Raw genomic sequence first — 25,023 nt, 5'->3', positions numbered from 1 at the left:
AAAACGTTCAGTTTATATCTTATACCAATACTAGTGACTATAATTTTCTCTGCAAAACAACCAGTTCAATTACAACCAAAAACTCAGACATATATAACTATTCTTTACACCTCAGCTGGGAACCGAACCCCGGCCTCCCACGTGGCAGGCGAGAATTCTACCACTGAACCACCAATACTTATGGAACTGAGATTCTCCGCAAATAGACCCAATTTTCAGTTATCTGCATTTGTTACTCCGGCATCTGAACAACAGAAAACAGCACCAACCTAAACGCCCAAAGTTTTCCCTCAATCAGGATTCTCATCAATCTCGCTCCCTTCGTATCTGACCCCTCCCTCCTAAATACGTGATTTTTTTCTTTTCTGCCTCTTTCTCTCTATGTAACCACCAACAATCTTAATGGAAACAATTACAACCACCTTGCATTTTCATATAAACAGTTACAAATAGACAAAACAAGACAAAACACACAATTACAGGTTATATCTCTGACCTCTTATTAATCGACCCCTATCAGACCGAACTAAGCGGATTTACTGGATAGAATTCAACTCTAGAATTCAACTCTATCCCCTACTGACCCCTATCGAATTAACAATATCAGAATTAATACACGTTATCTCTCTGACCTCTGAAAGCCGATCCCTATCAGTGAATTTCTATCGGACTGAGCCGTGCCGGGTCGCAGGAGAAAATTACCATTTCCCCCCTCGGTGCCAGATTTAATGAATAGTAATTAACTATCCCCTTACCGATCTCTATTCCTGATTTATATCACACTAACCCCTATCAGAATTAATACACACATGTCCAACCCCTATCGGAACTGAATTTATATATGTCCGACCCCTATTGGAACTTTTTAGGCCTTTAAGTGATCTCTCATCATTGAAAGCTATCAGACTGCGCTGACCGGGTCACGGGACAAAATTACAATTTATCCCCTCAGTTCCAGGTTTAATGAATAGTAATTAACTATCCCCTACTGATATCTCATCAATGATTTATATCACACCAGCCGTCGCTGGCTTGTTTCTACATATCTTCACTACACTGTTCTTTTCGACTCGTCAGCAAATTTATAAATTTACACAAGAATTCATACTTACTCGGAAATACTGATCAAAATTTAGACTGACTATACAACAATATGCAAAGTTTGATTTAACAGGTTTTGCTTACCTTATTTATGGTGCACCTTTAGATCAGTTTCCCGAGTTGAGCAGAATTGTTGTCCACCCCCCGAAAATCGAATCGTCCTTTCCACGAGCTCACCCCCTCTCTCATACCCAATCTGCTCGCTTCGACTGGACCGTTAGTTAACCATCCTCTGCGTACCAAGTTCTGTTAGTAATTAGATGTGTAGATGGGTGAGCCGGTCAAGGATCGATTCAGACTAAGTAGTAAATTTTATGACAAGTAAACAGTTTATTCAGAGTGAAAATATGTAGTACAGCGTAATTACGGCTCTTCCGTTAGTTCGTGTTGGAACAGCAGGCAGAGCGAGTAAACAGTCAGCACAGCCCTTATATACGTCACAGAAAGTAGGTTGACTCTAGGAAGATCGGATCTCCGGATTGGTTCAGCTGGTTGTAGTCTGTAGTCTTCCGCCATTGGCTCAGTTGTCTGTCCGTCATCGTAGAATCTTCTTCGGGCACACAGTGTTCGGTTAAAAAAAGGAGATTATGTGTGTAATGTGGGAGCTATCCTGTAGGGGACCCCACAGGCTTTACTGTGAAAAATGCGTTGCTATGTGTTGTCTCAGTTATAACAATGCAATAGCCATGTATTTAGCAATAGATTGGTCTCCTGCATTATAGCAATTCTTTACACATCCCAGTAAGATATGGATCTGTTCACACTTCCTACAGCTTCCACTAGATGTCAACAGTCAGTACAATGTGGAATGAAGCCTCTTGTGTGATGTGGGGCCGGAAGGCAGCTATTTGAGTCAGTGGTCTGGCAGAATGCAAGTTCCTGGTTACGCGCATTCGTCATGATATCAACATGCGTTCCATTATTCTGTAGACAAAAACGAATGCTCCGGTTGGAACGTTATTGGACATATATGATAATAATGTCCTGAAGATTGATTCTCTACTTAGTTTGACCAGTTTATTCGACCTGGAATATAACCTTTTGAAGTTTTTGTCCGAGTTCGCCTGGACCAGCACCAGCTTTTGGACATGTGAACTAGCAAAAGTAGCTAATTGGACACTAGTAATGGACATTATGGAACAAAATAACGATTTATTGCGGAACTAGTATTCCTGACACTGCATTCTGATGAAAGATCATTAAAGGTAAGGGAATATTTATGATGTAATTTCGTATTTCTGTTGACTCCAACATAGCAGAGAAATGTTTCTGACCGCGTCCCAGATTATTGCATGGTATGCTTTTTTCGTATTTAAGAAAAAAAATCTGACACAGCGGTTGCATAAAGAACAAGCGTATCTTTTAATTTGATGTAAAACATGTACCTTTCGTCAAAGTTTATGATGAGTATTTCTGTTATTTGACGTAGCTGAAATCGACCGGAAAATGCTACCACTACAACGCCAAACTTTTTTCAAAATTAGCTCAATAATATCGACAGAAACATGGCAAACGTTGTTTAGGATCAATCCTCAAGGTGTTTTTAACATATATATTCGATAATATATCCGTCGAGGCAATTGGTTTCTCATAAGAAGCGATTGGAAAAATGGCTACCTCAGTATTATACGCAAGATTTTCTGCGGGAGACACCATGTGACCACTTGCTAAATATGGTCCCTTACGGCTATTCTTCAACGGAAATTCGTAAAAAGACACCACAATGCTGTAGACACCTTGGGGAAAACTTGGAAAACGTAAGCTCATTCACAGCCATATAAGGAGTCATTGGCATGAGGCGGTTTTAAAAAATGCGGCACTTCCTGGTTGGATCTTTATCTGGGTTTCGCCTGTAACATCAGTTCTGTTGCACTCACAGACAATATCTTTGCAGTTTTGGAAACGTCAGAGTGTTTTCTATCCAAAGCTGACAATTATATGCATAGTCGAGCATCTTTTCGTGACAAAATATCTTGTTTAAAACGGGAACGTTTTTCATCCCAAAATTAGAATAGCGCCCCCTAACACTTAACTGGTTTTAACTTCTTGCCGCTACCCATCCCTGTTGTGAGATCATTTTCGTCAGCAACTGCTGAATAGCATAGTGCAACAGTCAAATAATATTACAAAAAAATATTAATATTCATGAAATCACAAGTGCAACATTGCAAAACACAGCTTAGCCTTTTGTTAATCACCCTGTCGTGTCAGATTTGAAATTATGCTTTACAGCGAAAGCAATCCAAGCGTTTGTGTAAGTTTATCGATAGCCTAGCATAGCATTATGTACACTTAGCATCAGGAAGCTTGGTCACGAAAATCAGAAAAGCAATCAAATGAACCGTTTTCCTTTGAAAATCTTCGGATGTTTTCACTCACGAGACTCCCAGTTACACAGCAAATGTTCCTTTTGGTCCATAAAGATGGACGCCTCACAGCAAAAGTTGTGGGTGATTGTAACGGCTGTCTCCTCCGACGAGGAGGAGTAGTAAGGATCGGAGAACCAATGCGCAGTGTGGTACTTGTTCATGCTCCTTTTTTAAATAAGCGAACACTGAAACAAAACAATAAACGACTCGTGAAATAACCAACCGAAACAGTTCCGTGTGTTCCACAGACACAGAAAATAAACACCCACGAAACACAAGCAGGAAAAACGACACCTACCTCTGATTGAGAACCATACCAGGCCAAACACAAACACAAAATAGAAAATGGAACACAGACAAACTCACCCAACTTACGCCCTGACCATACTAAAACAAAGACATAACAAAGGAACTAAGGTCAGAACGTGACAGTAACCCCCGCAAAGGTGCGGACTCCGGCCGCAAAACCTGAACCTATAGGGGAGGGTCTGGGTGGGTGTCTGTCCGAGGTGGCGGCTCTGGCGTGGGACGTGGACCCCACTCCACCATCGTCTTTGTCCGCCTCCTCAACCGGTGACCCTCGCCGCCGACCTCGGACTGGGGACCCTAGCAATGGGTCCCGAATGGACAGGAGATTCCGGCAGCACCGGACAGGCGGGAGACTCCGGCAGCGCCGGAGTGAAGGACGCCTCCGGCAGCTCAGGACAGACGGGCGACTCCGGCAGCTCAGGACAGACGGGCGACTCCGGCAGCTCAGGACAGACGGGCGACTCCGGCAGCTCAGGACAGACGGGCGACTCCGGCAGCTCAGGACAGACGGGCGACTCCGGCAGCTCAGGACAGACGGGAGACTCCGGCAGCTCAGGACAGACGGGAGACTCTGGCAGCTTTTAAAAAAAAAATGTTTTTACTTGTGCATAAGGCACATGTCTTGTCCATGTACAATATGATTTCATAGGAAGTCAAAAGTCAAAGTCAGTCACTTTTTTTTTTAGGCCAAATGCCATAAGAAATTTCTAAATGCAATATGGAAGATTTGAAAGTGCCAAATCAGTATGTTATATCCATTTGCCATGTGCGATCAATGGAAGTTGGTTTACAAACACAGTGAATCATGTCCAAAAGGCATTTATACTGCCAAAATGACATATAGCACTATGCTATGCCATGAATCAACCGAGATGGTCTATTTGTCATGTATGACGAGGGAGAAGTGGGACTGTTGTTTTTTAACGATTTTTTGAAAAACGTCCAAAATGACAAGGGGCGCCGGTGGGGGGTGCTCCCTATCCAATCGTGGACCCCTTGCTACCCCGTAATGGTAACCCATTCGAATCACCAGGTGCACGGGTGTGCATTTGCAATATGTTTCAATGGGCGTTTATCATCACGAATTTCATGCAGAAATGCAAAATTGACTGGCATGATGAACTCGGGATGGCCGGGCAGCGATTCTGGTTCCTCTCCATCGCTCGTTGGGGTTGCTTTCAGAATGTCACTTTGGTGATGGTACCTCACTGTTTAAACATATTGCAAATAGACAAAAGTCACCAGCAAGTCACCATCCATCAGTCAATTAGATATCATTCTGACACCAAACTGATACAAAAATCCACTTTTTTCCATGCCTTGCTACGGGGTCCTTGAATGAGCTATCGGACAGAAACGTTGGGGTCTGTCTCTATGGGCCGAGGCGGTTGCAATGCACCTAGTCTTGCGGTTCTGGGACATTTCTAAATGTAGTCATTTTCGTGATGTAAAAATGAATTGAAGTCATTGCAAATGTATGAGGCTGTTTCTCGGTCCGAGAACCTTCTAGAGCCACATAACTCACCACGCACTATCAACCTGAGCTCTAGGTCTGACGGTTCTTTAATAGTTCGAACAAAGTTAACTATTGCTGGCTCTGTCTGTCTCGACAAACCCCACTGTGTCCCTCCGTCCAAGCTGTGTGTGTGTGTGATTTAGTTTTTCTTGGACATTTTATGGGAGACATGACTGATTTACGTTTCATGAGGGTTGCTTAATCGCACATATGAAGTTTTGGAAATATCTGACTTTTTTAACCCTTCGAAACAGCCCCTGTGACACCAATTATTGCACTTCCGGTTGACACAGGAAGCTAAAAGTAAACGCATATCCTCATTGGAGTATGCTTTTACAGAATCCTGAGTTTTAAATATATACGTTAAGAACTGACTGATTTTACACAGGGTTGAATTCACTATTTCTTTCAAACATCAGTTTGGGTATGGAAAAACACTTTTAGGGTAATTTTAACCACTTCCGTTTGCTTCAGGAAGCTTAGAATCAACACAGGTAACTCTCATAGTGTCCTGATGGATTGCCATTGAAGACATGTTCATAAGGCAATATTAACCCACATAGGCTCTAGGTTGAATTTAGGGGAGCAAGCAAGGTTTTCCTATAAGGAGAGATGTCATTGTAAGCTGTGAGATAATATATATATATATACATATATTTTAAGGGTTAATGCCACACGGTGAAGGTTAGGCTTGCACAGATCGGGAGGACCTCAGGAACGTACCGGAAGTCAAATTGTGCTTCTCACCTTAACGGTTCTCTCACTGTCACCCAAAAGCAAATGACATTTAGGGCCAGGCGTAATTTTGGGCCTACTTTTTTCACAATTGCTGCACTCAGAGCGAGCTACGGTCAAGCGGGGCATCTCGTTGAACTCAGCATGGCCTTGAGAATATGGAAATCCATTGCAGGCTCTGTGTGTCTTTAAGCACCACACTTTGTCACTCCATCCTTGCTGTGTGTGTGTGTGTGAGATGGCTTTTCTTTGACATCTTTTGGGCGAAATGACTGACTTACAGTTCATGAGGGTTGCCTAATCACACATGAGGTTTTGAAAAGATCTGACCTTTTTAACCCTTCGAAACAGCACCTATGACACCATTTTAAGGCACTTCCGGTTTACACAGGAAGCTGAAAGTGAACACATATCCTCCTTGGGGTAGGCAATTATGGAATATTGAGTTTTAAGTCTTTACGTTAAGAACTGACTTATTTACGGAGGGTTTAGTGTGTGTATGTTGTCACAGAAATCTCGCAGAGCTCCGAAGCAGACATTAAAAAGATTCGTATGAACACGCTGCAACTGGATTTGTAACTGTTAAAAAAAAAACTATTTTGAACATCACCAATTTGACATTGTACGATTTCTCTTGAATGACGATAGATAAATGGCTGGTTATTTTTTTATTGACACCGTAGGTTCACTTACTTTGACGTGAAGCGGTCAAATTATTATTTTATTTTCATTTTTTACCTTTAATCCCAGAAAAATGGCCATAACTCAAAAAACGTTGAGGCCTAGACGCCATCTTGTTCGGGGCCAACTGCCCATTATGCCAAACCTATGCTCACCAAGTTTTGTCTTCGAAGTCTTTTCCGTTTAGGATAAGGCCACGTCGTGATTCGTGATGTTTTGTACATTTGCAATATGATTCCATTCGCCCTCTTGTGGGATTTACCGGGACAGCGGAAAAATGACCAAAATGTGAATATTTTATAAAACTGAAACCGAATGTCCGAAAGAGTTCGTTTGATGATTTCCTGGAAGATTAGCCTCGGGAAATGCATAGCGCCAAATTCAAATAATACGCAATAAAACTCAAACTTTCATTAACCTCTTAAGTCGACCCTCTACGTTTTTGAACATTCTGTTAAAAATCGCGCAACATTTCAGCGCCCTGCTACTCATGCCAGGAATATAGTATATGCATTTGCTTAGTCTGTGTGGATAGAAAACACTCAGACGTTTAAAAAACTGGTTAAATCACTGCTGTGGCTTTACCAGAACGGCATTTACATCGAAAAGCACAGGAAAAACTGATCACTGAAAATGGGAAAATATATCCATGCGCTACTTGAACCCATTGATAAACGTGAACCACAATTACTTTTTGAATTTAAAAAAAATGACGTTACGTTTTGAAACAATGTTTTTTTCGTTTATCACACAGTCTACATATAACGATATCTAGGCTTTATATGGACCGATTTAATCGAAATAAAGACCCAAATAGTGTTTATGGGACATCTAGGAGTGCCAACAAAGAAGATGGTGAAAGGTAATGAATGTTTTCTATTTTATTGTGCGGTTTGTGTAACGCCGAAATGCTAATTATTTTGTTTACGTCCCCTGTGGGTCTTTTGGGGTGTTGCATGCTATCAGATAATAGCTTCTCATGCTTTCGCCGAAAAGCATTTTAAAAATCTGACTTGTTGCCTGGATTCACAACGAGTGTAGCTTTAATTCGATACCCTGCATGTGTATTTTAATGAACTTTTGAGTTTTAACTAATACTATTAGCATTTAGCGTAGCGCATTTGCATTTCCAGAGCTCTAGTTGGGACGCAAGCGTCCCGAGTAGAAGCAACAGGTTAAGGTATGGAAGCATAGGGGAATATCCAATTCCAGCTCCCATATTGGAATTCCCATGGCTTCCACAACGTGTCAACAGTCTTTGTTCTTGGCTTCAGGCTTGTAACTTCAATAATGAGTGATAAATATGAGTTTTTGTACAACGACACCGGTTTGGAAATCTGTGTTTGCGCGTGCAATGAGGATGAAAGGCACCTGCTAATATTGCTTTCCTATTGAACATACTTCTTTCCGTATGAAATATTATAGTTTAATTACATTTTAGGGCACCTGAGCACTAACTAGAAACGTACTTTGACTTGTTGAATCAAAGTTTAGGCGTAGATTTTCAGATTGCTTTCTCTGCATGTTGAACAAGTGGATTACTCAAATTGATGGTGCCAACTAAATCGACTTTTTGGGATATGAAGATGGATTTTATCTAACAAAATGACACTACATGTTATGCCTGGGACCCTTTGTATGACAAATCAGAGGAAGATTTTCCAAAAGTGAATATTTAATGAAACCTATGATTATGGAAAATGTTGATGTGGGGCACTGTCCTCAAACAATCTTATGGCATACTATCTTAGATTTTGCACTGACAACCGGACTGTTACCCACTCCCACGGATGGAAGATTGTGTTTACCAGGTTGGTACTGTCCGGTTTTTCAGCAAGTTTGATTTGCTGAAGGGGTACTGGGAAGTGCCTTTGTCATCAAGAGATCGTGAAATATCTGCTTTTATTATTCCTTCGGGTCTTTTCTCCTATTCGGTCAGGAGTTGAGGCCTACGCAATGTTCCTGCTATGTTTTAGCGTCTAATGAATAGGGTGGCCTCTGGCCTTGAAAGCTGTGCTGTTTAGCTAGATGATGTGGTTGTTTTATAGTGACACTTGGGAGCGCGATCTTGTGCAGATACGGACTCTGTTTGAACATTTGGCTGAGGCCTGTCTCACTGTGAACTTTGCCAACTGAGTTTGCCCAGGCAACAGTGACCTACCTCGGCAGAGTGGTCGGGCAGGGTCGTGTTCTCCCGGTGCAGGCTAAAGTTTCCACCGCCCACCACCAAGAAGGAGCTGCAACGCTTCCTAGGTATGGTTGGGTACTTTCGGGGGTTTTGCTTCAACTTCTCCATGGTTGTAGCATCTCTGACTGATCCCGAATGTTTAACTATTCAGTGGGGGAGAAAGAGGCCCTTGCTTTAATCTGGGCATTGAAGCATATTGAGGTATGTGTGTGGTCACTATTGTGGTTTACACTGACCACAACCCACTTACTTTCCTGCACACCATTCTTTGCTTAAAAAGCAGGATTGTGCGCTGGTGTTTGTTCCTGCAGGCGTTTGGATGTACGACATGTAAAAAGTGTGGATAATGTGCTTAAACGTGCACCGATTTCGTCGATCTTCGGGCGCCTTCGTTGTTTGTTTTTATTTCGGTTGGTGGTCTTTACAGCGTTTATTTAGTCCTTCCTGTTGCTCTGGCTTCTGCTCTCCTGTCACTTGGTCTCCATTTCTTTCTCTTAAATGGTTGCTTCCAGGTACCGTGGTTGCTGAGGTTGGTTGGGATCAGGTGATTTGGTTGGGTTGGTATCATGGGCATACGGTGGGCCTCTTACCTTTATGGTTTGTATACTATTTTGTGTCTGAACCGTTATGGTTTTTGATCAGTTGTATTTGTGTGGTTGTGGGTTTTGTTTTCAGGTCTTTGTTAGTTCCTGCTTTTCATAGGAGTGGGTGTTAACACCCCTCGGTTTCCCTGCCTCCTCTGTGTTTATATTTGCAGATTGGGGACAGGTGGAGCTGATTGGGTCGTTAAGGTGACAAGTTGCACCTGGGTTTGGGATCAACTAGGTGATAAAAGGTCCTGGTGCCCAGTCCTGCCTCTCTCTCTCTCTCTCTCACACACTCCACAAGTACCATTTTGTTTTGTGATCTGGTTGATTTGTTTTTGATTAGGTGCACCATTAACACTTACACACATTCATCCATGCATCTCCATTACATCCCTCACAAGTTAGTTTTCTTGTTCAAATCTAGGCTAAGCACTATGCCTCCCTCAACAGTCATATGTCGAACAACATCCCTTATTGTACAAGTAATATCCATAATATCCCTCCCAGGAACACTGTACATCTGACTCAGATACGATACTCCCCATCATTTTATTAGCACGGTTAGCGAAAACCCTTGCCAAAATCTTATCAGTATTCCGTGACCTTAAAGGCCTCAAATTTTCCAGCTTCTCCCTGCTCCATTGGTTTTATAATATTTAACAATCCTGTGGACAATGATTCTGGAACTATCTGTGCCTGTTCATTGTACACGTCCAACAATACAGGTGCTAAAATATCCACAAATTGATGATTAAACTCACTTTTCAGCCCATCTGATCCCAGACTTTTTTCCTATTACTGGCCAAGATGTCCTCCAATATTTCCTTAGCCGTCATATCTTTGCCATACATTTTTCGTTCAGCATCAGGTAATTTAGCATCAATTAAACCTAAAACCTCACTACAGCCTTGATTTCCCCCCCCCCCCCCATTGCCCCCATACATGCACTCTTTTCAATGTTATTTACAGCAGCCTGAGCTTTCATAAAGCCTGCCACATCATAACCCTCCACCCTATCAACTTTTTCCAGCTCAATGTCAATTCATTTATTCAAAGCTATCTGCTCCCTCTTTAAAAGAAAATCCGTCCGTCTTGCGTCGTCAACACTCAACCCTCTAATCTTCTCTTTTATAGACCATGCCACCACAATCCAATATTAACACATTTAAAACCACTCAACATTTCTCTGTTTAATACAATCGGCAATCATATCAATATATGTCATGTAGCGCACTCTTTTTGGAAGGTATCATTCTGAAATTTTGCACAAGTACTGTTGCCCTCTTGTATTTTTCACTGAAATTGTCCACATCATCCTATCTGAATGTTTGTTTTATCTTGTTCATTTTAAAGATGATGATACAAAAAACAAAAACATATGTTTTTTAAAATTATTTTATCTAAACCAGATCAATTGTGTTATATTCTCCTACATTCAATTCACATGTACACAAACTTCAGTGTTTTCTTTCAAATGGTACCAAGAATATGCATATCCTTGGTTCTGTGCCTTAGCTACAGGCTGTTAGATTTGGGTATGTCTTCAGGCGGAAATTGCACAAAGTAGGGGGGAGCTGTAAGAGGGTAATTAAAATAGCAATCCCACAAGTCCTCTCCCTACCATTATTAAAATAAAGCAAATCCATCCATCGCTTTCTTACTCCATCCAACATACTGTCAGGCCAGTGTCTCTTGAAGGCATTAAATAACCTGAAGTAGGCTTACTGTCTGGTCTAACTTTTCCATATCTCGTAGTCTCATTAATATTGACAGATATAACGCTCACCATGAGTAGGAGTATGATGTTTGTTTCCATCATCAAGACCCAGTCTTTTTCTTCTTGATCTTGACCAGCCTCCTTTCCTTCGCTTCTTTCCTCACTCTTTGGCACAGAGTCCTTACTCTTCGAGGATTCACCCTTCACCTCCATAGTTTTAGGACTAGCGTCAGATATAAAACATTCATGATCAGCACCCCCTGCACCTTCAGACAGATCCGTGGCCGACACTCCTCCTCCACCCTCCGGCTCATTTACATGCTAGACCTGATTCCATCTGCCACAGTAGATTCATCACCCTCTTCTCCTTCACCATCCTGGCCTCCTTTTTCTCCCCCCCCCGTCCTCTCCTCCGTCACACTCTCTTCTACCACCACCTGTTGTTTCATGTCATCACCGTCTGTCGGCCTAGTACACGTGCAGTGGATGCCTCTCTCACCACACCCATTGCAAGGTCTTACCACTTTCGCGACGCACTCTTGCATAATGCCCTTGTATTCTGCATCGCCGTCATAAAAACATCATGGCAATTCCGGACTACGTGGCCAGGCTGAATACAAATTCGGCACACTTTAACCTCTCTTGCCTGTCGTGTATCACACGGAATTATTCATCCCCCTTCAACATCTCGAACTTTGCAGAATACGGTAGTGAGTGCATCACGTCTGAGAACCGGACCTTGCAGAATCTTGTGACATCCGCTATCTCCGTTACCAGCCAAAATTTATTCTAAATCAGAAACTGCCGACACACCCCATCCTTCCAATTTGGCAACAATAGCATCATCGCTAATATACACTGAAATTAATGAAGAACGCCACCAGTTCATCCGATGAAATGTCCCTCGCCATTACCGTACACGATTTGATTTTCAGTCCATTCATCAGTTACTCCTTCCCATGGACATGCGACATCGTTATCTCGTACTCCTGATCCCCCTTGCATCTGCACCCTGTCACTGCTCAGCATGCCTTCTCTATCCCTCGCAGCAATTCCATCGTTAGTTTACGATTCCCAGTGATATCCACCTCCACAATACAAGCCCTATCATAGGATTTCTCCCTCGACGGCGGTGCACCATGATTATTTACTTCATGTCCTGCACTCTTTCAGTTTCCTCGCGATAATCCATCCGGTTATACAGAGACCTTTCCTCCAACAACATAAGCTGGTGAAAATCAACTCAACTAGTAATAAAAAACAATTCTAACAAATTCAAACAAATTGCCAACCAAAATATATATATACCAAAAAGCAGCGAACAATTCTCTCTCCTACAAAACCAACTTGCCTGCAAAAACGTCTTCAATCACTGACTCTGCTTAGCTTCCAAGATCAGATGAGATCACATACCAGGCTAGCAGGCCACCCCAGCTAGCAGACAACACAAACCTGAAGACACTGGGAGGAGCTAAGGGAAGACAAAATTATATACAGGAGAGGGGAAATGCAAAACAGAACAAGCAAAAAAGAAAAACTAAATATAAATTAAGAAAGAAAGAAAGGAAAAGGAGCAGTGGGCCTGTAGTCTACCACCGAGACCACCTCCTTACCCATGACAAAATAAAATAATTGTGAAACAGAACAACAATAATACACTTAACAAAATAACTCCGGCCTATGATCGCCTCTCCGATCAAATGCAGCAACTGTCATAGAAAATACACAGAACAGATTATTAATATTACTATTATTTAAGTGTCGTGACATTTCCCTTTAAAACAGCTAATTTATATTTGTGCAACATTTATACACATAAAAACAGCATTTTAATATTACATTTAAATTGTTAGTCTATGTTAAAAACAATAGAAACAACCATGAATAAATGTATTTTTTCTTGTAAAACATCCAATCTGTAAAAGCCATTTCAATTGTGTACAAATGATTTAACAAAAGTAAAACATGTTTAAAAACAAACTTTGTTTAAAAAAGTGCTATTCCGAATTCAATAACCGTCCTGTCCTTCGGGGCCCAGAGGAGATCCCTCCCCTAGGCGCATCGCCCTAGGCGCCGCGGCGCTGTCAGGCCGGGACCTTGGGTGTTGTGGGGAAACCCTTCGCCTTGGGTTGAGGCCCCCTTCTGTACCACCCCAGGTCTACCATGGCCACTGCCTGGGGGGTGGACACAACTCATTTTGCTACCTGCAGGTTGTGGGAGGACCACAGTGCTTCCTTCTACAGGCCCCTGGCAGCTCTGCACTCCCAGAGCAAGTGCCTTACCGACTCCTCTTGGCCGCAGCCTGGTCGGGTGTCCTCACCATGCCCCGGGACTGCATAACGGCCCTGACCTGGAGGATCTCGTGGATGACAATCCAGGACAAGTCCCGTTGACGGTTCAGAAGAGCCGGATGGGCCACGTTGCGCCAAACCACTGTGGGCTCGCCTGTAGCAAGCCCGTGCACTGGACACACTGGTTCCCGCTCCTGCAAAAGAGAAAGAAGAGCACGATGTATAGCTCAAACGGTTACTGCCTCTTTTTCCATTTCAAAATGTCTTAACTTCTGGAGCTGGGTATAGTGTGCAGGGAGTAGGAAAGAGACTGGGGCTTGCAGGTCGACTGGGATCAGCCTCAGGGTTCTAAGGTAAGATCCCAGCCAGAACTGCATGAGGGCCTGGGTCTTGTTGTAACGCTGTGTAGCGGCTTCCCAGGAACAAGTAGAGGTCAGGCAAGCCTTTCCCCACCCTTGGACCTGGGCCTCTTGACCACCTCCCTCTCAGCCTCTCCCACTTGCTTCCCCACAGGAAGTAAAACTGCATCTGTTCCAGTGCTAAAAGAGTTCTTCGTGGGGGGATAAAAACAGAACTGATTAAAAATCGAGTTTCTGTCTTACTGTCCCCATGATCCCACTCCATTTGCCGCTTCCTCCTCCCTCCCTGACAAACTTTCCCCCAGTACCCTTATGTAGGTCATTTTAACAGTCAGTGGTAGTCTGGTTAAGTCTGGGTCTGCCCATGGTTCGAAAAAATGGGCTTCTGTTTTGTCTCTGTACAGTCTCGGCCCAGAGGCTCGTCCGTACCAGTCTGTTCTGTCCAGGGTCCTGTCGACAGATAAAAGGTTGACGACGTCCATGTAAAAAACGCACTGGGCGGTCATCCTCCCCACTCCCCGGGATACCTACCCCACTGATCCGTCGGTCCCTTCTCAAGACCTGTGCCAGTGGTTCGATGCAGGCCACAAACAGAAGAGGAGATAACGGACAGCCTTGATAGACGCCGCAGTGTACTCCCACTGCTTTTGCTGGTGATATCCCCATACAGCAGTCCCACCCAAGTTAAGAACCTGTCCGGGAAGCCCATTTTTTGCAGTACCTTGAAGAGATACTGGTGCGAGGCTCGATCAAAATCTAAATTTAGGACTACAAGCTGACTCTCGCATAACAGATGGCATCTCTGATCAGTACCAGGCTGTCCGTGATCTTCCTTTTGGGAACGGCACAGGTTTGGTCTGGGTGGATCACCTCCCCTAAAACAGAAGACATTCTGAGTGTTAGAACCTTAGTAAAAAGTTTACAGTCAAAATTTAAAAAGGGTAATCGGTCTCCAGTTTGTCTTGTGTAAAAGAGTCTCAATCCCTACTCTAAAACTGTCAGGTAGTTTGTCAAATTGTTCAAAGTCAGTAACGACAGAAGTTTGTCGGCTAAGACATCCCAAAAGTTCAGATAAAACTCCAAGGGGAGGCTGTCCTCCCCTGGTGACTTACCCCTCTTAAAATGTTTCAGTCCTTCATCAATTTCTGTCATTGTCAGGTCTTTTGTCAGGTTGTCTGTGTTGAGTAAGGTCCTGTCAATGTATGTTAAAATGTTCCCCATGGTTTCCTCACACAAATATTTTACTCCAAACAGTTCCCCATAAACATCCTCGACTACTTATTTTATTCCCTCTATCTGTTTTTAAAACCCATCTTTGTTTTTAATCCTGTCATTGTCCTACCCTTTCTAACTATTTTCTTAAAGTGCCTCGTACACTTCTCCCCTTCTAATTCCCTCTCCTTACTTCTTAAAATAACCCCCTACTTTTTTGTTTTGCTAAAAATGCCATTTCCTTTAATTTCATGGTTAAAATCAAAGACATCAGATGATTAAAAGGTGTTATTAAACTCTCAGCAAAAAAACCACAACCATAATAAAACAAACCACCACAAATATTCAAAACAAGGCATTTAAATCACAAAACAAACGAAACCCCAAAATTATAACCCAGGGGAGCACCGTCCCTTCCTTAGGCGGCCCGCTAGGACATGGGCTGCCACCTTGTAGTCTGCGCACAATAGCGTAATGGGCCTGTAGTTCCCTAGGTTATCCCTTTCCCCTTTCTTCAAAAGCAGTGTCAAGACCCCAGAAGCCCTGAATCATACACTCCTTTTTTTCCCCAAACGAAAATCTCTGCCCAAAATTTCCCAAAAGGTAACATAAAACTCCCGAGGATGCCTATCGTAACCTGGAACCTTGCCGGTTGGTAAAACCCACAAAGCAGCCTCAACCTCTGCAAACTCGAAAGGGCGGCCAAGATCAGAGGCTGCCTCTGGGGGAACCTTTTCCCTCAAAAACCCTAAGAAGACATGTTCTGTTGAACCATCTATGTCCTTCTCCCTAAAAGATTACTGGTAGGAGGACGCTGCTTCCACCATGCCCTTGGGGTCAGAAACCATTCCCCCCCTACTGTTTGCAGCTGAGCAATACCTGCTTTGGCACGGTCAGCTTTAACCTGTTTTAAAAAATATGAGCTGCTAGCCTCCCTAAACTCGAACTTGTCTCCTTGACACCTAAAGAGAAAGTCCCTAGCCTTCCCCTGAAAATACAGCCCCAACTTACTTTTCAAAAACCTCCATCCTCTCCACATCCCTCCCCTCACCCTTGTTCTCAGCTGACACCAAGGCAATCAGCTCCCCCTGAAGCCGTTGAAAAACCTCCCTATCTGTACGGGCCGTAGCGACACAATGCGAAATGGCCAGGGTGCGCACATTGCGCTTTACACACCCCCACCATTCAACTAGGGAACCAAAAAATGGCTTGAGGTCACCCAATATCTCATAATGGGATTTAAAAGCCTCCCTAAAAGAAAGATCTGCCAAAATGTGGGAGTTTAATTTCCAAAAACCTTTGCCAAAAATTGGCACTTCTACCGAGAACACTACCTGGGCTGGAGAAAAAGTGACTTGCGAGACTGGCACAGATACAGTTAAAAAAATAATCCAATCTATAAGACTACGGGAACCCCTTGAGATTTCCCATGTCATACCCTCCTCCCCATTGGGGTCACTGACTCTGAAATAGTCCCTAAAAGAAAAAAATGTAACCACAGAAACCAAATAGGGTAGGCTAAAGTCTCCAGTGCTTTCGAAGGAGTCAATGAAATCCCCGCCCAAAACCACAGTTCGGTTAGTAACGCCAACATCTGGCAGGAACAAAAAATATATATTCTACCTCGAGGTTCAGCAGGTGCCCACTCCAGTCTGCATCAACCACTAAAACACTCCCCTGTATGACAGAAAAAGAACCCACCAAACAAAATCCCCACCCCAGAAGAGTGCACCCTCCCAACCCCCATCTGGACTCTCCCTTCGTCCACCCCCTTGAAAAAACAGAAACATCCCCCATGTCCCTTAAGCATGTATTGTTTTAGGCCAATTCTGGCCTTTGAAGCTACCATCCTCTCATCGATGGAAACTGGGCAGGCTGAAAATAGGTCTTGCAGGCCTCAACGATGCTGGAGTTATCACAAAGTCCATCTTTAATTATATGAGCTCCATTCCAACCCTGTGACTCTCAGATCAATTCAGTGTCTATAAATGAATTCTCTGAGAGTCCCTTACATATTGCAACTGAGATCCTTTATAGCAAAGACACACATAGCCAGACAGCATTGGCCATAATTGATCGTTAAGCTTTGTCTCCTAAACCATGTTATTTTCTCAAACTCAGAACCATAAACAAATCCTCATATCAACAGGCATATATCAAATCCACCCTATCTTGACAAGATCACAGAGACATATTGACTGGCACACAGACATTGTGGAGCCAAGAGATATGCTTGACCTCTCCCCTCTCTCCGGCCCACGTAACAATTAACAGATAACTGCAAACCCGGCCACAGTATTATACAAAAATAAACATTCTGATGGGAAGTAACTTATGAACATATGATGAATATAAAACATCTTACCTATGTTACCAACTAATTCTGATTATTCCCCAACAGGGGTAGAGAGGTTTTATTTTGCAGAGCCTATCAAACCTTGCTGTGCCTCTCTTCTTCTTGGTCACTGATATGAAGCGCCCGTGAGATTGTCAGAAACCATTTGCATGATATGACAGTGAAGGGAAAAGGAAGTTGATAGAGGGGAGCAGTTTTCCAGTAGTCTTTCAGGGTTTTTAGCTTCACAAGATCCATGTAAATGACCATTGACATGAAACAAGAAACATCTGACATGGAAATGGGCTTCCATCCCTGCCTGCCTGCTTCTTAGCACCACACTTATTTGTGTTCGACACCAGGGAATCAACAACTGCCGAGGTGAAAAACAGCTGAAAAAGTTGCATGGGACTGTACTTGGAGGTTATATTCAGCTGAGGTCCCGATGGCCTTTTCGGTCTGAATACTGGAGGTGTAGGCAACACATCCTCCTCCAGCACAGAGTGCCAATGACCCTTCTCCTCTCTGATTGCAGGTTTAGCTCTACCCCACCTCCGCTTCTTTGTCACAGACTTCACACCTGGCAGGGCGGGCGTAGGTGTGGAGCCGGACACAGCAGGGGTGTGCTACTGTGGGGGATGGGCACCTTGGCAGTGGGGGCTCCCAATCAGAATCAGAGGGACTGTGAAATAAAGACACAAACACAGATTATATACAGAGTAGGGAACGTAAATCACTAAGGTGAGGTTCTGTTCCGTTCCATGTTTAGATAAAATACATCTATTTACAGACACACACACCCACAATGTAGAGCCACATTTCATTACTGAATATATAAAAATATGTCAAATAAAATAAAAATATCTCAAACAACTCAAATGAATAATATTTGATATTATTAATTTCAAAAAACGGCATGAGAATTACTTACCAATCGAGAATTGCATCTTCTCCATACAGCAATATCTGGGGTGGCAGCGTAGCCTTGTGGTTAGAGCGTTGGACTAGTAACCGGAAGGTTGCAAGTTCAAACCCCCGAGCTGACAAGGCTCGTTCTGCCCCTGAACAGGCAGTTAACCCACTGTTCCTAGGCCGTCATTGAAAATAAGAATTTGTTCTTAACTGAATTGCCTAGTTAAATAAAGGTAAAATAAAAAATCTCCTGAAATTGGGAGTCCAAACTTGTCTCACAATCTGATACATCTTCTTATAACTCTGTGTCACTTTCTCTATCAATCTCGTAAATAATATCATGTAGATCTGTATACCTGGACTTTGCCTTTGATTTTCCAGGTTTACTCGCTATTCTTTCAATAAAATAGCAGAAAATGATCTCGACTCAATACTACTTCGCGCAAACAAAGTGTCTCCTTCGGGTAGAAATTTCCATGGCGAATGGCTGTGTTACGCTCGACTTTCGTTCAAGAGCTGGTCTTCCCGGATATAAACATTAGATATTGACGTTTACCTCAGCCCATTGGCTATCTACCAAGCGAGATTTCAAGACGATCAGTGATGATTGGGCAGAAATACAGTCATTCAAAGAAGCACTGGTGATATCATGGGCACGAAGGAGGTCATTGTTTGGTGTGTTCAAATCAGTTCCTTTCGGTCAATACGCCCCGTAAAAAGAACCATCATGTATGGTTGTGTTACTTACAAACAGAGGATTACAATGAAACCAAGTGTGAGTAATTGCATCGAATGTTTCGTTGAAAGGTTGAAGGGTACGGAATTCATGACTCAAGCCGTTTACAAAATGTGTCGTGTTACGCTATAAAAATGGTTTAATCGAACAAAACAACCATTTAGTGTGAAGATTGGACCTTTTGTATTGCCAAAAGAAGATGTTCAAAGGTAATTGATTATTTTATTGCTATTTCTGACTTTTGTGTCGCTAATGCTTGGTTGGAAAATGCTAGTAATATGTGTGTGTGCCGCGCTGTCATCAGATTATTGTAAGGATTGCTTTCGCCGAAAAGCATTTTTAAAATCTGACACTGCGGTTGGATTAAGAGGAAGATATTAAGCTTTTAAATGATGTTAGATACATGTATTTACAAGAATGTTTAATATTACAAATTGTGCATTTAGTTTCTTTGCGATATGCTATTTCACTGGATGTTAGCCTATGCGGGACGCTAACATAGCCTAGAGAGGTTAAATTAAACCTCTTGTAAAAAGAGAACATGGAAGGAGACACAGGAAAGGTACTGAAACACCCCTTTCTTCCCCATAGCCCTTAATCCCCTTACATTCACTGTTACTACTGTAAAAAGGGCCATACAAAGGAAGGAACTAAACAAGATCACCCAGGGTCTCAATGTAGTCTCTCTCAGACAGGAGCCACCCCCATCCCAAAGCCATTCACCCCTTCCAGGTAACTGTTCGGCAGGGCTGGAAAAGGAGTCCACACAGGTTGGTACCTGTCCACAGACCTAGGATGCTTGCACAGGACTGGAAGAGTGGTCTCCCACGGACAGTACCTGTGCATAGTCCATTGAAGCCTCATCAGGATTGGTGTCCATCTCCGAGGTGCCTGTCCCAGGAAGCACAGGAACCAAACAGGACCCCTGGACCTGATCCCCAGACCCCCCCATCGAGGCTTCAGAGACCGCCAGCGCAAGACCCTTCAAAACAACTGGATCCTGGGTCTCAGCCCCCACATCTGATCGTTCATCCCCAGTATCAGGGTTCAGCACTGTAAACCGGTTGGAGATGGCCACCAGTGACCCTCCTCTTCTTCCTTTTCCCCTTGTACACCATCCCTGACTCTCTATTGTGCTAAGATACCTATCCAGTCGACCCGCTAGCCGAAGACGACCTCATCTTTCACGAAATGGTTCAGGTAGCCGAGTCGTCTGACATCTCACTCATCAGACTATCCTCCCAGGCTCCCGTCAGCAGCTCCATCTCCTCCTCAGTCCCCTTCGGACAGACCTCCTTTACTGCACTTCCTCCCGGGGATTTTGCCACCTCCGCTGCCGCCGCTCGAATTTCCTCAAGAACCTCCACTATTTGACGGCGGGGAGATCCCGCCGCGCCTTCCTCAGGGCCGTCCCCGGCTGCCTCCGCATAGGTCCGTTGTCTATTGGGACAGTCTTTAAACAAATGGCCCTGCTTCCCACAGCCATTGCAGACTCGAGCCTCCCTGCAGTTGGCTGCCCCGTGACCTGGTTTCACGCAATTCCTGCACTTCAGCAGGTTGCACCCCGTGGCCACATGACCGAAGCTACGGCAGTGTCTACAAAAACTTGGCTGGCCTGAATAAAACAGGTACCCCCGGTCCGCTCCAATGGAGAAATAGGCTGGTGGGTGAACCAACTTATCAGCTCCTTCCGGATCCCTATTCAGTGTGACACGGAACTGTCTCCTCCCTGACCAGATGCCATACCCGTCCCGCAGGTAACTCACTTTTCCAAACCGGCCTAGGAACGCCCCGATGCTGTCATTCCCCACATAGGGATTGTAAACGTGTACGGTGATGACCTTTCAGTCCAACCGGCACAAGGGGTAAACCTGGAAGTTTGAGAACGGCTCACTAGCTGCCTTCTCTTTGCACGTGTCCATACATCTCCTGTACAAGGCCTCACTGTTTAGGGACAGGTCACAGCCCTCCGCCGCCATGTTCCGCTGCAAGCAGTAAACGTGCTCTGGGTCCACCCTTAACCCTTCAATGATCACCGTCCTGATGAACCATTCTCTGTTCCCAATTTGCTGGCCCTTGTTCTTCCAAACGAATTGCCACGTATTGCGCAGTCCAGCCCCTCTGGCTGACTGTTGATCCTGCCCTCCGGCTATCAGCTTTTTGGCTAAGGGGTTACGGCACCTCAGTACCCAACTTGAACTTAGCTAAAAGGCCGAGAAGCAATAACCCACAAATGGAACCCTGCAACCGCCGGGCCCCCGGGGGTCTTGACAGACCTCAGCGGGTTGGCAAACGCCGGCTCCTCCCTCCCCACCCACCGTTTCCCCGGCGACAGACAGGCAGGTGTTTTTTTTTCGCTAATGCGTCTTTAAGTCACTCGGCACCCCGCTCCGACATATAATGTACGGATCCATCCTATAAACTTCTCCCCAAATCCTAACCTACCTAACACCCTGTAAAGAAAGGATCTATTCACGCGATCAAAGGCTTTCGCCTGATCTAGCGCTGCTACCAATAAAGGCAGCCCTCTATCTTCTACCCAAGCGATGGAGTCCCTGATCAACTGAAGGTTCCATCTAATAGAGTGTCCCTCTACCCCGCACATCTGATCCTCGTGGACGACGTAGGGAAGGGCTGTGCGCAACCGGTCCGCTAAGACCTTTGCAAGCAACTTGTAATCTACACACAGCATGGTCAATGGCGCCAGTTGCCAAGGTCTGTTGCGTCCCCCTTCTTGTACAGAAGTGACAGCACACCAACAGCCATTGATCCCCCTGGGACCCCCGTCTCAAGGATGGCCTTCAAGACTTCGAGGACCACTGGTCCAAGTATACCCCAAAACTTGAGGTAAAACTCAGCCGGCAGCCCATCCATCCCAGGCACCTTCCCTTTACCCATCCTCCTAAGAGCGCTCTCAACCTCTTCTAGAGAGATCTGGGCCTCCATTGCGTCTCTAATGTCCTCCGGCAGCCGCCGGGACAAGTGTTCTAAAAACACATTTCCCTGCTCTACATCTATTTCCCTTTCCTTAAATAAACCTCGGAAATGATCAGTTGTCACCCTGACCATCTCCTCTGGTTTATTTACTACACTACCATCTTCTTTTCTGACTCCATGCATTACCTTCCTACTCTGCCTTGCCCTAACCGACTTAAAGAACATAGCGGAACAAGTCTCATTATGTTCTAAAAACCCACTATGTGCACGCTCCAGGAAAGCTCGAGCCTTCAGCTCCTGCAGCTCCCTGAGCTGCGCCTTCAGGGCTGTGGATCTCTCCCAGTCAAACGAACCGCCGAGGTTGCCTGCCTCGTACTCAAGTTCGAGCAACCTTTGGATACGATCCACCTCCCTCCTTTCCTCCCTTTTCTTCCTCTTACCATATCCTATAATAAAGGCCCTAATCCTTACCTTTACTATATCCCACCACTCTAACACCCCCTCACACATGGGCCGGAGGCCCTCAAGCCTCCGAAACACCCCAGTGACAGCATTAACAAACACCTGCTCATCCAGTAAATCCCGGTCTAGTTTCCAGTACCCCCTACCGAAGAGGCAGACTGGCGACCCCACCTGCAGGAGCACCCCGTCATGGTCCGAAAAGAAGACAGGCAACAGCCGCCCAGACAACCGACCCAAAGACCTAGATACGAAAATATAGTCGAGCCTCCGCGCAACCCCCCTGGAGTTGCGCCATGTGGGACCGACCATTGCCGGAGTAGTGTGCAGGCCACCATCAACCAGGCCATGGCAAGCCATTAGCCCGGTGATGGCGCCTGCACTACTGTCTCCCCCTATCCCCAAATCTATATTAAAATCACCTCCTATCACTAAGTGCCTATTTGTGACACACAGGGGCGCCAGACAGTCCACCATCTCCCTCCTGTCTGCCGCCCCCTGTGGCCCATACACCCCAAATAACCTATATCTAACATCCCTATATGTGACATCTACTCCCAAAACTCTCCCCTGTATTACTACAAAAGTGCTCTCTACAATAAACTCCCTATTCCCAAACAATATCCCTACTCCAGTTGAGTGCACCCCTCCTATGCCCCACAACGAAAAACCCTTATCCCACTCTCTCCTAAACCTCTTGACATCCCCTCCATCCCTCAGGTGAACCTCCTGCAAAAAACAAACATCAAAACCCACCCCTCTAAAAAACTAAAAACCGCCCTCCTCTTAACAAAATCTCTTAAACCCCTTACATTTAAACTAAACAAAATTAACATAATGTTATATTATAAAACAAAACAAAAATCCCACTTTTTCAAAATAAAACCAAAAACAACCATAAACAACAGGAGGCTCACCTGATGCTCCCCTGGTCCGTCACACACGGCAGGGACGTCTTTCCCTCATCTGACGTCCCCCCGTCCTCATCCGTTACTCCAACCCAGGATGCAGGTATGGTGTTAGGCCGAGTTCCCTGCATCCTGGGTTCCCCACCACCACTCTCCATTTCTTCCTCCCTGAAAGCTGCCGGGCTGAGACTAGGGGACCCCTCCTCCTCAAAGAGGAGTTGAGAACCCCCCGTCAAAACGTCCCGGACAACCTCCAGGGATTCACCTTCCACCACCTGCTGCGGGGCTGCAGAAAAAAAGAGAAGAAAAAAGTTTCTTTCCCTCCCCCATCCCTCGCTTGGTGTCTCCCCGCTACCTCCTACACCAAAAAAGAAAGCCACACCCCCTGGCCTCGTGCTCACTCGACCCGCAGATCCTGCACTTTCTGATTTCTTCGCACGAGGCCATGGTATGTCCGTAGGCCATACAACGCCTGCAGAACGGAGGCTGACGGGCATAATATAATGTCCCCCGGTCAGCCCCCAGGGAGAACATCGCGGGGGGATGGAGGTAGCCCCCCAGGCCATTGGGGTCTTCTTTGAGGAGCGCTTGGAAAATCCTCTTCCCATTCCATATGCCCAGAGTCCCTGAGGAGCCTTGCTGAGGAGATATTTTCCATATACCTCCCCAGGAAGGCCCTCAAATCTTCATCCCTCACATGGGGGTTGTACATATTCAGTCACCACCCTGAAATTATTCTTGGCCAGGCTGGTGACTGCATAATAGGCCATTGGCTTTGCACCTCCCTCGTCCTTTACCCTCTTCATAACCTCCTCGTGCTTTTCCTCCGTGTAGAGGGTCACATCAAAAGCGCCCTCCGTCTGGTTCCCTTGAAGACAATAGATATCCTTCACGGCAAGCTTCAGGATTCCCATCAAGATAGTCCTCCCAAAACTCTCTCGCCCAAATGGCTCCAAATCCTTCTCCTTCCAAACAAATCTTATTGAGTTCGCTTGCCCAATTCCGGGAACCGTCCTGTTGGTTGGATTCCTTGCCATCTTCCTGAAAAAAATGGCGTGAACAGAGAAAACAAAAAAACAAAAAAATAACCAGCTCTCTTCAAAAAAAGACCGTTGAAATGCTGTTTGTTTCTTTACCGCCCTCCTGGTTCGACCTTCTGGCTCAGCGTGCTCTGGGACACCTCAGTGTCAAGCTTGTACTGAGCCAAAAGGCCGAGAAGCGATAACCCACAAATGGAACCCTGCAACCGCCGGGCCCCCGGGGGTCTCGACAGACCTCAGCGGGTTGGCAAAAGCCGGCTCCTCCCTAACCACCCACCGTTTCCCCGGCCGGCGGGCGACAGACAGACAGACAGACAGGCAGGTGTTTTTTGGTAAAAGTCGCTAATGTGTCTTTACGTCACTATCCTGGCCCACTTCTGTCAATTTCTCTTGAAACAAGATAGCGGGCACTGCAAGAAGCAAAGCCCCTCCAAAAATACGTTGAACTCGTATCTGTTCCTCTCCACGGAAGTCTTTAGTAAAAGGCGAAAGGCTTGTGCGTAATGAAGAGAAACCAGAGTCGTATGGAAGTCAGAGGTCGGGGCCCGAGACACACTCTGTGCACTCTAGGCCGGGTTCCCGCGGGTGCTCCCGGAACCCACTCTTTCAAGTTTGAGGGCTGTGGATAAGA

The 25,023-nt window shown here is 45.0% G+C and overlaps 1 non-coding gene across 1 annotated transcript; it reads right to left on the bottom strand.

Moving 5' to 3' along the window:
* Positions 1 to 24,798: 24,798 nt before the first annotated feature.
* Positions 24,799 to 24,915, bottom strand: LOC115107224 (U5 spliceosomal RNA). The gene has a single exon (XR_003860163.1). It is a non-coding gene; the product is annotated as a U5 spliceosomal RNA (small nuclear RNA).
* Between the last annotated feature and the right edge of the window lie 108 nt (positions 24,916 to 25,023).

The sequence above is a fragment of the Oncorhynchus nerka genome, linkage group LG23 (genome assembly GCF_034236695.1).
Source record: "Oncorhynchus nerka isolate Pitt River linkage group LG23, Oner_Uvic_2.0, whole genome shotgun sequence".
NCBI lineage: Eukaryota > Metazoa > Chordata > Actinopteri > Salmoniformes > Salmonidae > Oncorhynchus > Oncorhynchus nerka.
This window is presented reverse-complemented; position numbering and strand designations above follow the sequence as displayed.